The sequence below is a fragment of the Leptidea sinapis genome, chromosome 35 (genome assembly GCF_905404315.1).
Source record: "Leptidea sinapis chromosome 35, ilLepSina1.1, whole genome shotgun sequence".
NCBI classification, from domain to species: domain Eukaryota; kingdom Metazoa; phylum Arthropoda; class Insecta; order Lepidoptera; family Pieridae; genus Leptidea; species Leptidea sinapis.
Window position 1 is genome coordinate 8886095 of NC_066299.1, and position 12815 is coordinate 8898909.

The following is a 12815-nucleotide window of genomic DNA, read 5'->3' on the forward strand; positions in this document are numbered from 1 at the left end:
TGGTTGATCATTATTGATCTTAGTGTCAGTGGGTACTGGGTTACACATTGGGCTTAAACCACAACAACCCATGAAGTTGTAATATCTAATATGTATGAAATTATTATGTTGTTTGATATCTAAGAGGTATAAATTTCTTCTTTATTTATTCAGAAGTACTTGTGAACAACAAATGATGGTAGAAACGGTAAAAGGTTAGGTAAACTTAAGTTTACCCGGGTAACTAACCTAAGCCTTTTTAGTAAAGTCCAAATATTAAATCAACATCATTTTGTATTCGACGTTTACCCGTACGTATCTAGTTCTACCCATCTGGGTAGTCTGTGATCAATATATTGTTAAATAACTTTAATTCAGCAACAATCATAAATCGAACAATGATTAAATCATTTACAAATATAATAATAGCTATCCAAAGTCTAATGGAAAAGCTAGCGAAGCGAGCTTGGGACTTGAGCAAAGGACTCGGACAGGGTAACGACGTGGTGGAAGGAGTTAGCGGGAAGGGCTGAGCTTATTAAATTAAATCTAATCAGATTTGTCACAATATAATGAGCTATACTATTATATTTTTTATATAATTTAGATCTATTCAAAACCGCCAAAATTCTATAATCTTCAACAAAAGAATCGTTGACGCCAGGGCCGCCTCACACTTAGCCAGTTTATTCTTTTCTTCGTCAGCTAACAGCCAGTCCAATCAGTATTGATCTAGTAGATGTATTGGGGTCAACTTTGCATCAATATTTTGTGCGAATAATATTCTAATTGAGGTTCAAAAGTCACTTGTTTGAAGTGTTTTGTCAACAGCCGGTAAGTACTTCCATGACATCGATTTTATGCTTTGTTTAACAGTACAAAGGATCTTTATGAACTGGAAGAGATTTATTAATAGATTCTTTGATAAGGATCAAGGTCACATATATTTCTTTACATTATGTTTTTAAGAGTTTTGATTTTAATGAAGATGTACACTTAGATTACTAATAATATAATTCAATTAATTCTACCAATTATCATTATCTTACACAACTACTAACGAAACTGTAACATATATGTATTGACATAATAATTAAAGTTTTTATCTACATTTCTATAAGAATATAACTTATATATGCTATATTCCAATAATTTAAATATTTATTTAGAAATAAATTTTACAGTGTTCCAAAAATAAAATAAATAAATATATGTTAAACATTTCCACCTATGTATTGACTTAACACGATATATTTGGAAAGATAAGGCGACTCTTGAAATTTGGTAGAAATATTTCGCCGAGTAGACGTCAGCTAAGAACGGACTTTACGAAATTCCATCCACAGGATTTTTTTTTAATATGAACAGTACAACCTCTGGGTCAGCTAGTAAATAATTATTACTAAATTATTCACATAGATATACAAATCATTTATCCCCAAATTAGGCATATTACCACATAGCCTGTACTATGGGTGCAGGAGAATGAATTGTCTAATATGTACAATTATACTCAAACATACATAAATACATTAAGATATCCATGAAAACAAATATGCATATAGATTATAAAAATGTTTGCACATACCGGGATTCGAACATGGAGCCTTTAGCTTGAAAAGTCTGGGTCACTACCACTGGGCGACATGGATCATCAAATGTACCACTTATATACCCGACATTTTATTATTTTGCATAATTCCTTAGAAGTTTCAATAAATCAATATAAATATTCAAATCAAACTTTTTCGCTGACGATGTTATATCATTATTTAATTTATTTCATCCTCTTTGTTTCATCATCATTTCAGCAGGAAGACGTCCACTGCTGAACAAAGGCATCCCGCAATAGGAGGGGTGATTTGTTTTTCCTATTTGTTTATTTTATTCTATTTCCTGTTTAATTTATTTCTGTAGACTACTATCGAGTGAAGGACAATTTATTGAATTTCAAGGTAAGAGTCTTCAGAAATCCAAAATAATACAAATATTGTGAGTTTAAAATAATACAATAGTAATAATTACGCTCTGATTTCTCTTTAATCAATACGACGCGTGTTTCATATCCGGAATCTAGAATTCGGTGAGTCAATCTTCTCTGAGGAAGCCTCGTGTAGAGCGAAACACGTGTCAAATTGATTAAAGAAGAGAATTAGAAAGATAAAGAAGAGACTGCGGAATTTACAATAAAGAAAACTAACAATTGGATCAAGTAAAGGAGGAGTGGACGCACGTGCATAATGTGCCAAAGATACCTTTCTATACATCCATGACGTAGTGACCTGAGGCGGGCGGCGGGAGGCTGAATTGAGTGCCCTTCGGCCCCACACAGCACGCAGGCTAGGCCGTGGATTCCCGGGCACTTGCGGGCTAAGTGCCCGTACTATTGACACCGGTGGCACTGACCGGGCCCTTTATTTTTGTACTGTGATCCTGGTGTTACAATAGAGTATGGAGGAGCTGATCACATACCATCGGTGACCCGTGCATATGACCAGCTGTCCTCTCCTTCATTAAAAAAATGTTTAATAAATCGAAGGTAAAGGAATTTACAATGTAGTTTTGAGTGCCGAGATAATATGTAAAAAAAACTAACAATTATAAATATACTAGCTAACCCGACAAACGTTGTTTTGCCATATAAATTATTTTTAGTGTTCAACCGTTTTTTCTCAGACTTATTTTTTAAAGACGACATCCACGACCACGAAAAAGTCATTTAATTTTTCGGGATAATGTAAAAAAGCATAAGACACTCACAAAAAATGTGGCATTCTATTGGTTGGAAACATTTTAAAATCGTTTCAGTAAATCAAGAGATTATCATTATTAGAAAGTATTTTATTTATTCGTCATCATTTCAATGATTTTATACTATTTTGCTATTCGGAACGGAGACAAATCCAACAAATTAAAAATCATGAAAATCAGTCCAGCTGTTCTCCAGATATAAGTGTTCGAACAACTGTGTAATGTATGTAAATGGGATCTCCACGCCTCTTTCGTAGACGCTACGCATCACGCCAGGCTAAGCAGCAAATACAGTTTTCACTTTGTAGCGCTCCGAGCCAGTGGCACACCGTTGGATGCATTAAACACGAAAATAAAACGTAAACACTGTGTAGCTTAACATCGTGTCATGTTCCGTCATGTTCCCTTTCACTCGAACCTGACCAAATGTCCCATCCCTGTCGAGTAAATCTCACCAACTATGTCACCGATACACAGATTCATAGCCAAGGGACATTCGCCACTGGTCTTCCATCGCTTGAGCCTGGCTGTATCATGCGAATACTATGCAATGCATCACATGACATCACACGCTGTTCTGCACTACGCATTGCAGCACACTCGGTTCTGTATATTACCAAAATTCATTACAAAGTACAACTGTGTGGATGTACACATCTGAACAAAAAGGCATGAGAGGTCATGCTCAGCATCATGGGACGTATTACTCGTCACTTTCGGAAAACTCACATATTATGACATGTCTCAAGACAATAGCATTAGCTTAACGCATTAGTAAATTAACTACTATGATTTACAGAAAATAGAATCACAAAATAGCAACTCCCTTTAATAACTAACGCAAAAGCTAAATCTTAAATATTGACGGTAACGTGAACTTATTTTGCACAAAAAAGAATTTCATATAAATTCAAACACTTATTTCTATTTATACGTATTGAGAGTGGCGAAAAATATTTTTTCGCTATCACACGGCTTTGTAAACAGTAGCTATGAAACTATTTTTTTTGTTTTAAAACTACCTTCAAATATAACATCGAATAATCGGTAAATTCAAGTCATACCAAATTAAGTTAACTTGCATCCTTCCCACCTTCGATGACGAAGAAAGACCCTTGGTATTGTTTTGTAAAGGTGTGACGTCACAATTGTCATCATGCTGGTGATCACTCATAATTAGATCATCGAAAAAAAACTGCAAGAGTATTTGACCACCTTCATATATTCTACAGGAAAAGTTATGACAACCCAGAGAGGCCGTACGACATCCCGAGCACGAATGCCCAGAGTATCGATTTATGTGACCGTACTTATAGGGCTCGGCGCACGTGCACGTGTTTCGATTAATTCGTTTTAAAATTAATTTTACAGCACAATGTAATCAAATGATGACTTATGATTCAATTTTATAGTAAAATTATTAGAATTCTTACTCTCGATTTTATAATAGGTGTGTTGTAGTATTTGCGCCGATATACATTATAAAATGTTTTTTGTAACTCTTACGGGCTTTACACAGCAAACATAAATTGCTCTCAGATTGCAGTAGTTTTTGATGAAGAAGTAATAAACACACACACACACACTGACAAACATTCCGCGTTTGACAATATTTACATGCTCTTGGATCATGCCTTCGGGCCCTTCCCCACCGACCGCCCGTAATCGTCCGACAGCCCGCACGACCATGCCATTAGAACACAGACCCGGACTATAACATAATATCAAATTCAAATTTTCAAATTCAAATATTTTTATTCAAAATAGGATGTGAAATCACTTATTGAAAGTCAAAAAAAAATACCACCCATTCCAAAGTGAATGCCTCAGGCCTGAGAAGAATGGGCGCAACAAACTCAGCGGGCTTTTTTTTTCATCAAAAATATGTTTTACAATTAAAGTAACATTAACAAAGTAACATTGTACCATTAAACTTATTATTTAATAGCCTGAGGGCGGTCGCTCCATTCCCAATCTGTGGTATCATTAAGAAAGTCATTTATGTTATAGTAACCTTTACCACACAAACGTTTTTTAACAATTCTTTTGAATAACGTAACACCTTTGTTTTGAACATTTTCTGGGATCTTGTTGTAAAAGCATATACATCGCCCCACAAAAGACTTACTAACTCGACTAAGCCGAGTAGTAGGCATCATCAGTTTATGTCTGTTCCTGGTGTTAACATTATGGTTATGACAGTTTCTGGCAAATTCACTTATGTGCCTATGAACATACATTACATTATCAAGAATATATTGAGAAGCAACAGTCAAGATGTTAATTTCTTTGAATTTTGCTCTCAATGATTCTCTAGGACCTAGGTTATAAATAGCGCGAATAGCCCTCTTCTGCAGCACAAATATTGTATTAATATCAGCAACGTTGCCCCATAGCAATATACCATAGGACATAATACTATGGAAATAACTAAAGTATACTAGTCGCGCCGTATCTATGTCAGTTAATTGTCTAATTTTTTTAACCGCGTATGCTGCAGAACTAAGTCTGTTCGCCAATCCTTCAATATGGGGGCCCCATTGTAATCGGCATAACTATTCAAATATTTGTCCAAATAATGTAGTGTAAAAGACAATAATAATCTACTTTAAATAGCAGATGCGATAAAATACTTACTATCAAATGTGCAATAGAAATAAATTAATAATTTTTATTGTATTTATTTTATATTTAGTTCACTTTTTCTAGGATTATTTAAGAGAAACGAGTATATATGTAACTTCTGTGATTTTTGGGGAGCAAGCATAGATAGCTTGCAGATTGCAGATTTCCATTCTACTTACTTCACACTTCTTTTATATTTTGGATAATTCACACTATGGTTTTATAAATTATAGCCTGTATGTAATTCTGGCGTGTAAGCTATATTATTGTAAAGTTTCATCAAAATCCATTCAGTAGTTTTTGCGTTAAAGAAGTACAAACATACATCTAGACATCTAGACATCCAGACATCCAAACATACAAACTCTCACATTTATAATTTTGGTAGGATAAATATAAACAATTAATATAATTGTAATATATTCACAATTTTTTCTAATAACAAACACACAATTTTTAAGCTAGTATTATTCCGTTTCCCCGACATTGTTTACTTTGACAAAGTTGAACAATACAAGTTTGACTTGCTACTTTAGTTAAACATAACGACAGTCCATTATCAAAGCCGCAGAGTTGCAGCCAAGTTTCAGCTTTTCCATTTACATTTGTGGAATAGAATGTGGTCGAAACAGAATTTAACACGTGAAATACCTTACGTGTGAAATACTGTATTTGTTAATGTTATTTATTATCAGTCCCATTATATAAATAAGATTTGCAACAACGAAATGATTTTATGATTTATGAACTTATGGATTTTCTGTTACATTTTAGATATTTTATTTGACAAAACCGGTGAGGAAGATGTTTAGGTATTAGTCCAATGCTGAATTGGTCCCTAAGACTTCCACAATAAACGATCTTTGGTAGTTTACCTGTAACGGTTCCCAGCTGCCTTTATCAGGTCATGAGTCCATCTTGTGGACAGTCATTTCTACCCATGGCTGACCCTCCAGAACCTTCTGTAACCATCGATTATGGGTTCTGCGAATGATATGACCATGCCACTTCAACTTACTGATTATTTCCGCTATGTCGGTTATGTCGTCACGTCAATGTCATCATACAGTATTGTATCTTTATACAAACGGCTGGAAAACAAGTTAAACCTGACTACGTGACTCGAGATCGGTTGATGCGCCGCAATGACGAACGAACGTTGTGATGGTTTTGTGAGTGTGCGAGTTGTGAATAATTTTACAGAATAGTTTATCTAACACTTTCAAATATTTCACATTTGCTTTGATATAAAAAGGTCGTCTAGCGATAATGATTTGACTCGGAGTACTAGCTACTTGATGTACTAGCAAAAAAATTAAAAGATTAATTTAATTTAAGATTAACTAGTACCATTTTAGCTTTTCATCATTCAATTGATGATTTTGGTCATTATTTTCTATATATAAAAAAGGTCCTAAATATTATAAATATTTATGAATGATGAGTGGTACTATTAATATTTACGAACAATTTTATAATTAAATACAGGCTTATTTTTGTAGCCTTTTCTTTTTATTGCCTTGCAGAAGGTGGCTTGAATCCGTCGCTTCACTCAGGACTATACACAAGTCCCTTGCTTCAGTCAGAAGTTAATTCTAGGGTCGTTCACTACGCTCGCGATCTCACATGATGCCAATGACATAATACAGTGCTTCACACTGACAGCCCTATCACTGTCTACGTACCACGCGGCCACACGCCGCCTTAGGTTAATACCTAAGGAGTTAATACTCCAAGACCGAGTTATATATACATCACATTACCGTGTTTTGGTTGTGCTGTGAATATCCTCATTACGGGCTCTGTCACGCACATCGATTGGCATTTCAGTCGCAATTCGAGCATAGCCCTCTCAATAGCTCTTGAGTGACTTTGAGCTTCTATATGAGGTTTCATATGTACTCACACTGGTACGCCTAATTTCCGTACGCTGAACTGAAAAAAAGGTTCCGTCTTCACTCTGCATCTGTTTGAAATTATTTTGAATATCTACTCTTGAAGTTTAAAGATATCAAAATACTAATTGAACTCAATAAAACCCAGCAATTTAAGCAGGAATAGTTTAACACTATCATATGATTCAAACGGATGACCTAGATTCATGAAGTTTGGCAAATTGAAAGACTTACACAAGTAAAGGGAAAATTAGTTTCTTACGAGCGTTTAAAAAAAGCTTATAGATGTAATTGATTATACTATTAAGAAACGCACTAACAAGTAACTTTAAAATCATTACACACTAAATAATTACATTACAAAGCGAAATAATATAATTAGTACTATATGCATGACCTACGACAATGTCCACGGGTTTATATATAAGTGTTAAATTACAAAAAAGGAAAGAAGAATCGAATTGTGCAGTAATCAAGAGATTATTACAAACATTTATTATATTGCTTAAAATGTTATAATGATATTAGATATATATATTTAAGTCTCTATTGAGAATACTTAATTTCATAACAATGAGATTAATAACATTAATTAAATAGATTCTGTTTAAATCTGACGCTAAATCAATCCCAGATGAGGTTTCAGCCCGTTGCACTTAAGCGGGCATACAAGATACAACGGTACACAGACGGTCAACCAACAGCAATAAATTAACCCAATCTAAAACCATACTTCAACCCTTACCATACAGATGTCCAATATTATATGTTGAGCTGAGTTGAGCTATTTTTATTCTTGACAAAATCAGTCAAGCGTGATTAGGGAGCGATCCTATTTTAGTGAAAACCTTTTTCAAAGCCGTGGAATATATTATTCTTTTATTTAACGCGTCACACTTCCTTTTCCATTCAGGGCTTTAAGGATTTTTTGGATGTTATTAAAAGGATTAATTTTGCTCAGAAACGTATTAAATTTTTGACAAAATATATTAACTGCTTCCACAAAAGGTTTAATTTTATTCATATTTAATATTTCTTCTTTAAAACAAGTTTATGTATAAAATATAATTTTATAATTTATTACCAAAATCTTATTCAATATAATTTCGAAGCGTTGGAGCCGAATTGTGTTTTACTGCGTGGTATCTCCGGTAAGATCCTCATCTGCCATTAGTTCTTGGTTTTTAAAATTTAATTTAAGTCAGAAATACTGTTTAAAATGATGCTATAACAGACTATGGGCCGCTGTGATCACACACCATCAAGTGACCGGTATGTATAACACACTATGAGCCGCTGTGATCAAACACCATCAAGTGACCGGTATGTATAACACACTATGGGCCGCTGTGATCACAACACCATCAAGTCACCGGTGTGTTTAACATACTATGGGCCGCTGTGATCACATACCATCAAGTGACCGGTGTGTATAACACACTATGAGCCGCTGTGATCACACACCATAAAGTAACTGGTTTGTATAACATACTATGAGCCGCTGTGATCACAACACCATCAAGTGACCGGTGTGTTTAACACACTATGGGGCGCTGTGATCACACACCATCAAGTGACCGGTGTGTATAACACACTATGAGCCGCTGTGAACACACACCATCAAGTGACCGGTGTGTATAATACACTATGAGCCGCTGTGAACACACACCATCAAGTGACCGGTGTGTATAATACACTATAGGCCGCTGTGATCACACACCATCAAGTGACCGGTGTGTATAACACACTATGAGCCGCTGTGATCACACACCATCAAGTGACCGGTGTGTATAACACACTATGAGCCGCTGTGAACACACACCATCAAGTGACCGGTGTTTATAACACACTATAGGCCGCTGTGATCACACACCATCAAGTGACCGGTGTGTATAACACACTATGGGCCGCTGTGATCACACACCATCAAGTGACCGGTGTGTATAACACACTATGAGCCGCTGTGAACACACACCATCAAGTGACCGGTGTGTATAACACACTATGAGCCGCTGTGAACACACACCATCAAGTGACCGGTGTGTATAACACACTATAGGCCGCTGTGATCACACACCATCAAGTGACCAGTGTGTATAACACACTATGAGCCGCTGTGATCACACACCATCAAGTGACCGGTGTGTATAACACACTATGAGCCGCTGTGAACACACACCATCAAGTGACCGGTGTGTATAACACACTATGGGCCGCTGTGATCACACACCATCAAGTGACCGGTGTGTATAACACACTATGAGCCGCTGTGAACACACACCATCAAGTGACCGGTGTGTATAACACACTATGAGCCGCTGTGAACACACACCATCAAGTGACCGGTGTGTATAACACACTATAGGCCGCTGTGATCACACACCATCAAGTGACCGGTGTGTATAATACACTATGAGCCGCTGTGATCACACACCATCAAGTGACAGGTGTGTATAATACACAATGGGCCACTGTGATCACACACCATCAAGTGACCGGTATGTATAACACACTATGAGCTGCTGTGATCACACACCACCAAGTGACCGGTGTGTATATCACACTATGGGCCGCTGTAATCACACACCATCAAGTGACCGGTACGTGTAACACACTATGAGCTGCTGTGATCACACACCACCAAGTGACCGGTGTGTATATCACACTATGGGCCGCTGTAATCACACACCATCAAGTGACCGGTACGTGTAACACACTATGAGCCGCTGTGATCACATACCATCAAGTGACCGCTGTGTATAACACACTATGAGCCGCTGTGATCACACACCATCAAGTGACCGCTGTGTATAACAGACTATGGGCCGCTGTGATCACACACCATCAAGTGACCGGTGTGTATAACAGAATAGGTAAACTGTTCTGTGGTTCTATCTAAAAGCACAGTAGACATATAAAGGGTTTATACAGCGTTTTCGTTGAGAGCTCCCAGAAGGCTTGTTTTTATCCCAAACCTCCAACAAATATCGTTAATTTATACAAATTTGTATAAAAAAACTTAACAAAACTTAAAAAACTTTCCTCGAGATGCACGCTCTTCGATGGCGAAAACAGCAGGAATATCCATGAAGTAGTTTTTGAATTTATCGCGAACAGACAGACACACAGACGCGGCGGAGGACTTAGTTTTATAATATTATGTAGTGATAGATTAGATGAGAATTGCTTTCACTGAAGATGACGTCACCACTGGCTGTCACATTATATTATACACTATTCAAACACATCACTGTACTGCATCACATTATGTGTGGTGCATGCCATGATAACTGCATTAAATATTTAAAGGAATTTGAAATGCTGCACACTGACGCATTGAGAGCCTTTGAGCATATAACTAATTGCGTAATGAATAATTTATTCATTTCAAAAACATGTTCTATTATTGTATACAATATTATTCATGCATAATTTTGACGGTATTGAGAAAATGTCGCTTTGGTTAAATGATTGTATTGCCTTAATGTGGCTTTAAATATAAAGAAAATCCTCTAAGTTTCTCTTGCCCATTCTTTTTGAGTAGTAATCTTCTTTATGTGATATGAGTATCTTTATGTGTGTTAAATATTTGCAGTTCCCGTATTTGATAATATTCATTTGTAATTAATTATGTTTGTTATTTATTAAAACATATATGATAGTTAGTTAGAATTTGAAATTAGAATAATGAAAAAAAAAATAAAGTAACGATAGAGTACTCCATATGGGGGAATTGGGAAGCCTTGTGCGGTACTAACATAAGATGTTTGTCGTGAAGCAATTTTTACCTTATATGAAACTTTTTTTTTTGGTTTTAAATCCAAATTCCTTTATCCCCGAACACCTCAAGTTACTATAACATATAAGACTTTCTTAATGATAACACAGATTGGGAATGGAGCGACCGCCCTCGTGCTATTAAATAATAAGTTTAATTGTACGATAATTCTTTGTATAAGAAAAATGTTTATTTCTTATGAAAAAAAAGAAATCCACTGAGTTTGTTGCGCCCCTTCTTTTTTGGTAGTAATTATCTTTATGTGTGTTAAATATTTTTAGGCATACTTTGTTCGAATGGGTGGTAGTTTTTGGCTTTCAAATAAGTGGTATTATATCCTTTTTTGATTAAATCGGTTTTTATATTATCAGTTACTAATAGACATGATAATAGCTAGATAACAATGTGTTTAATTAGCTGGACAAGTTTATTTTGCTTGGAGTATTATTCGGATATATAAAAATATACAGAGATCTATCAATAAATTTAATTTCCCAATATCATCTCTACATCCCACGTATGGATTAAGATGAAATGTACAATAGAAAGCATTTGGCAAGAATGATATTGAGCATGCAATCATGAGCTTATCTGTTGTTTCATAACAAAATCTGTCACTGTGCCAAATTTCAGAGATTTGCCAAAGCGTTGAGAGGTCATTGGCATAATTTTATTTTCATTGTATATGAAGTATTTTAGGAAAAAGAAGCACGTACAAATGATGGTATTGATTCTGTATTAACAGGTTTGTTCTTCTGTACTGTATCAGAAAGAAAATGTATTAGTGTTCATCACGACTATAGGGTCGTGATCTACACTAATACATCGTATTAAAGGTACGACAATGTTTATCAGTGCAACAACTATTGCTAACGCTGCTGTGTGCATTTTATCATTATCATAATATTATTATAGTAAATATTATTGTTACCCGCAACTTCGACCGCTAGTGACCATATTAGTTGGCGTTCCAAACTTTACAAACCCGACGACTACTAAAAAGCCTATCGAGCTGATACTGGAGTGCGCCAGACCAGAGATGACAGCAATACTCCATGTGCTGCCGGACCTGCGCTTTGTAGAGCGCTAGAATGTGGGCCGGCTTAAAGTATTGCCGTGCTCTATTAATGACGCCCAGTTTCTTCGAAGCCAATTTGGCTTTACCCTCCAGATGGCCACGAAATTGGCAATCGCTCGAGATTTCGAGACCCAGTATAGGCGACGCTTTAAAGGAAGTGTTGTCGAAGAGCGATGATACGACAAATGGGGTTTTTTTAGTGGTAAACGCGCACACTTGAGTCTTCTGGGGTTATATTGGACAAGGTTCAATTTTCTCCATTCCACGACCTTCTCAAGAGAGGACTCGATAGGAGAGTTTGCAAGATAAGGTAATATTAAGGTGTTGTTGGTTTATATTTAATAAGTGCTCTTATCCTAACCCATAAGGCATGCGAACTTATAGTGGATTTATTATCAGTTGACGTTTTAATTTGTAGATTGTAACAATTATAATAATTATAATATACAATACTAAAATAGATTAACATACCAAGCAAACTTGAATTAACATCAATCATACAATAATTATTATTTCATAGACTTATTCATTTTAATTTATAATTTAATGTAATATAGTAGCTACACAATGATGTCGAAGTTAATTTTTATCATTTACTATTTTATCGTATCGTGAAGAAAATCTTTTAATGAGTAGTATACTTTTTTTATTAAGTAAGATTTGAGTACCTTTTAAGATTACTTATTGTAAATTGTTGGTCCCATGCAAA

The 12815-nt window shown here is 35.6% G+C and overlaps 1 protein-coding gene across 1 annotated transcript in view; it reads left to right on the forward strand.

Annotated features, from left to right (window-relative positions):
* Positions 1 to 727: 727 nt before the first annotated feature.
* LOC126975235 (Kv channel-interacting protein 4) overlaps positions 728 to 12815 on the forward strand; it is a 251112-nt gene continuing 239024 nt past the window's right edge. The window contains exon 1 of the mRNA XM_050823033.1: positions 728 to 813. The gene's annotated coding sequence lies outside the window, so the exon portion shown is untranslated. The remainder of the gene's footprint in view (positions 814 to 12815) is intronic.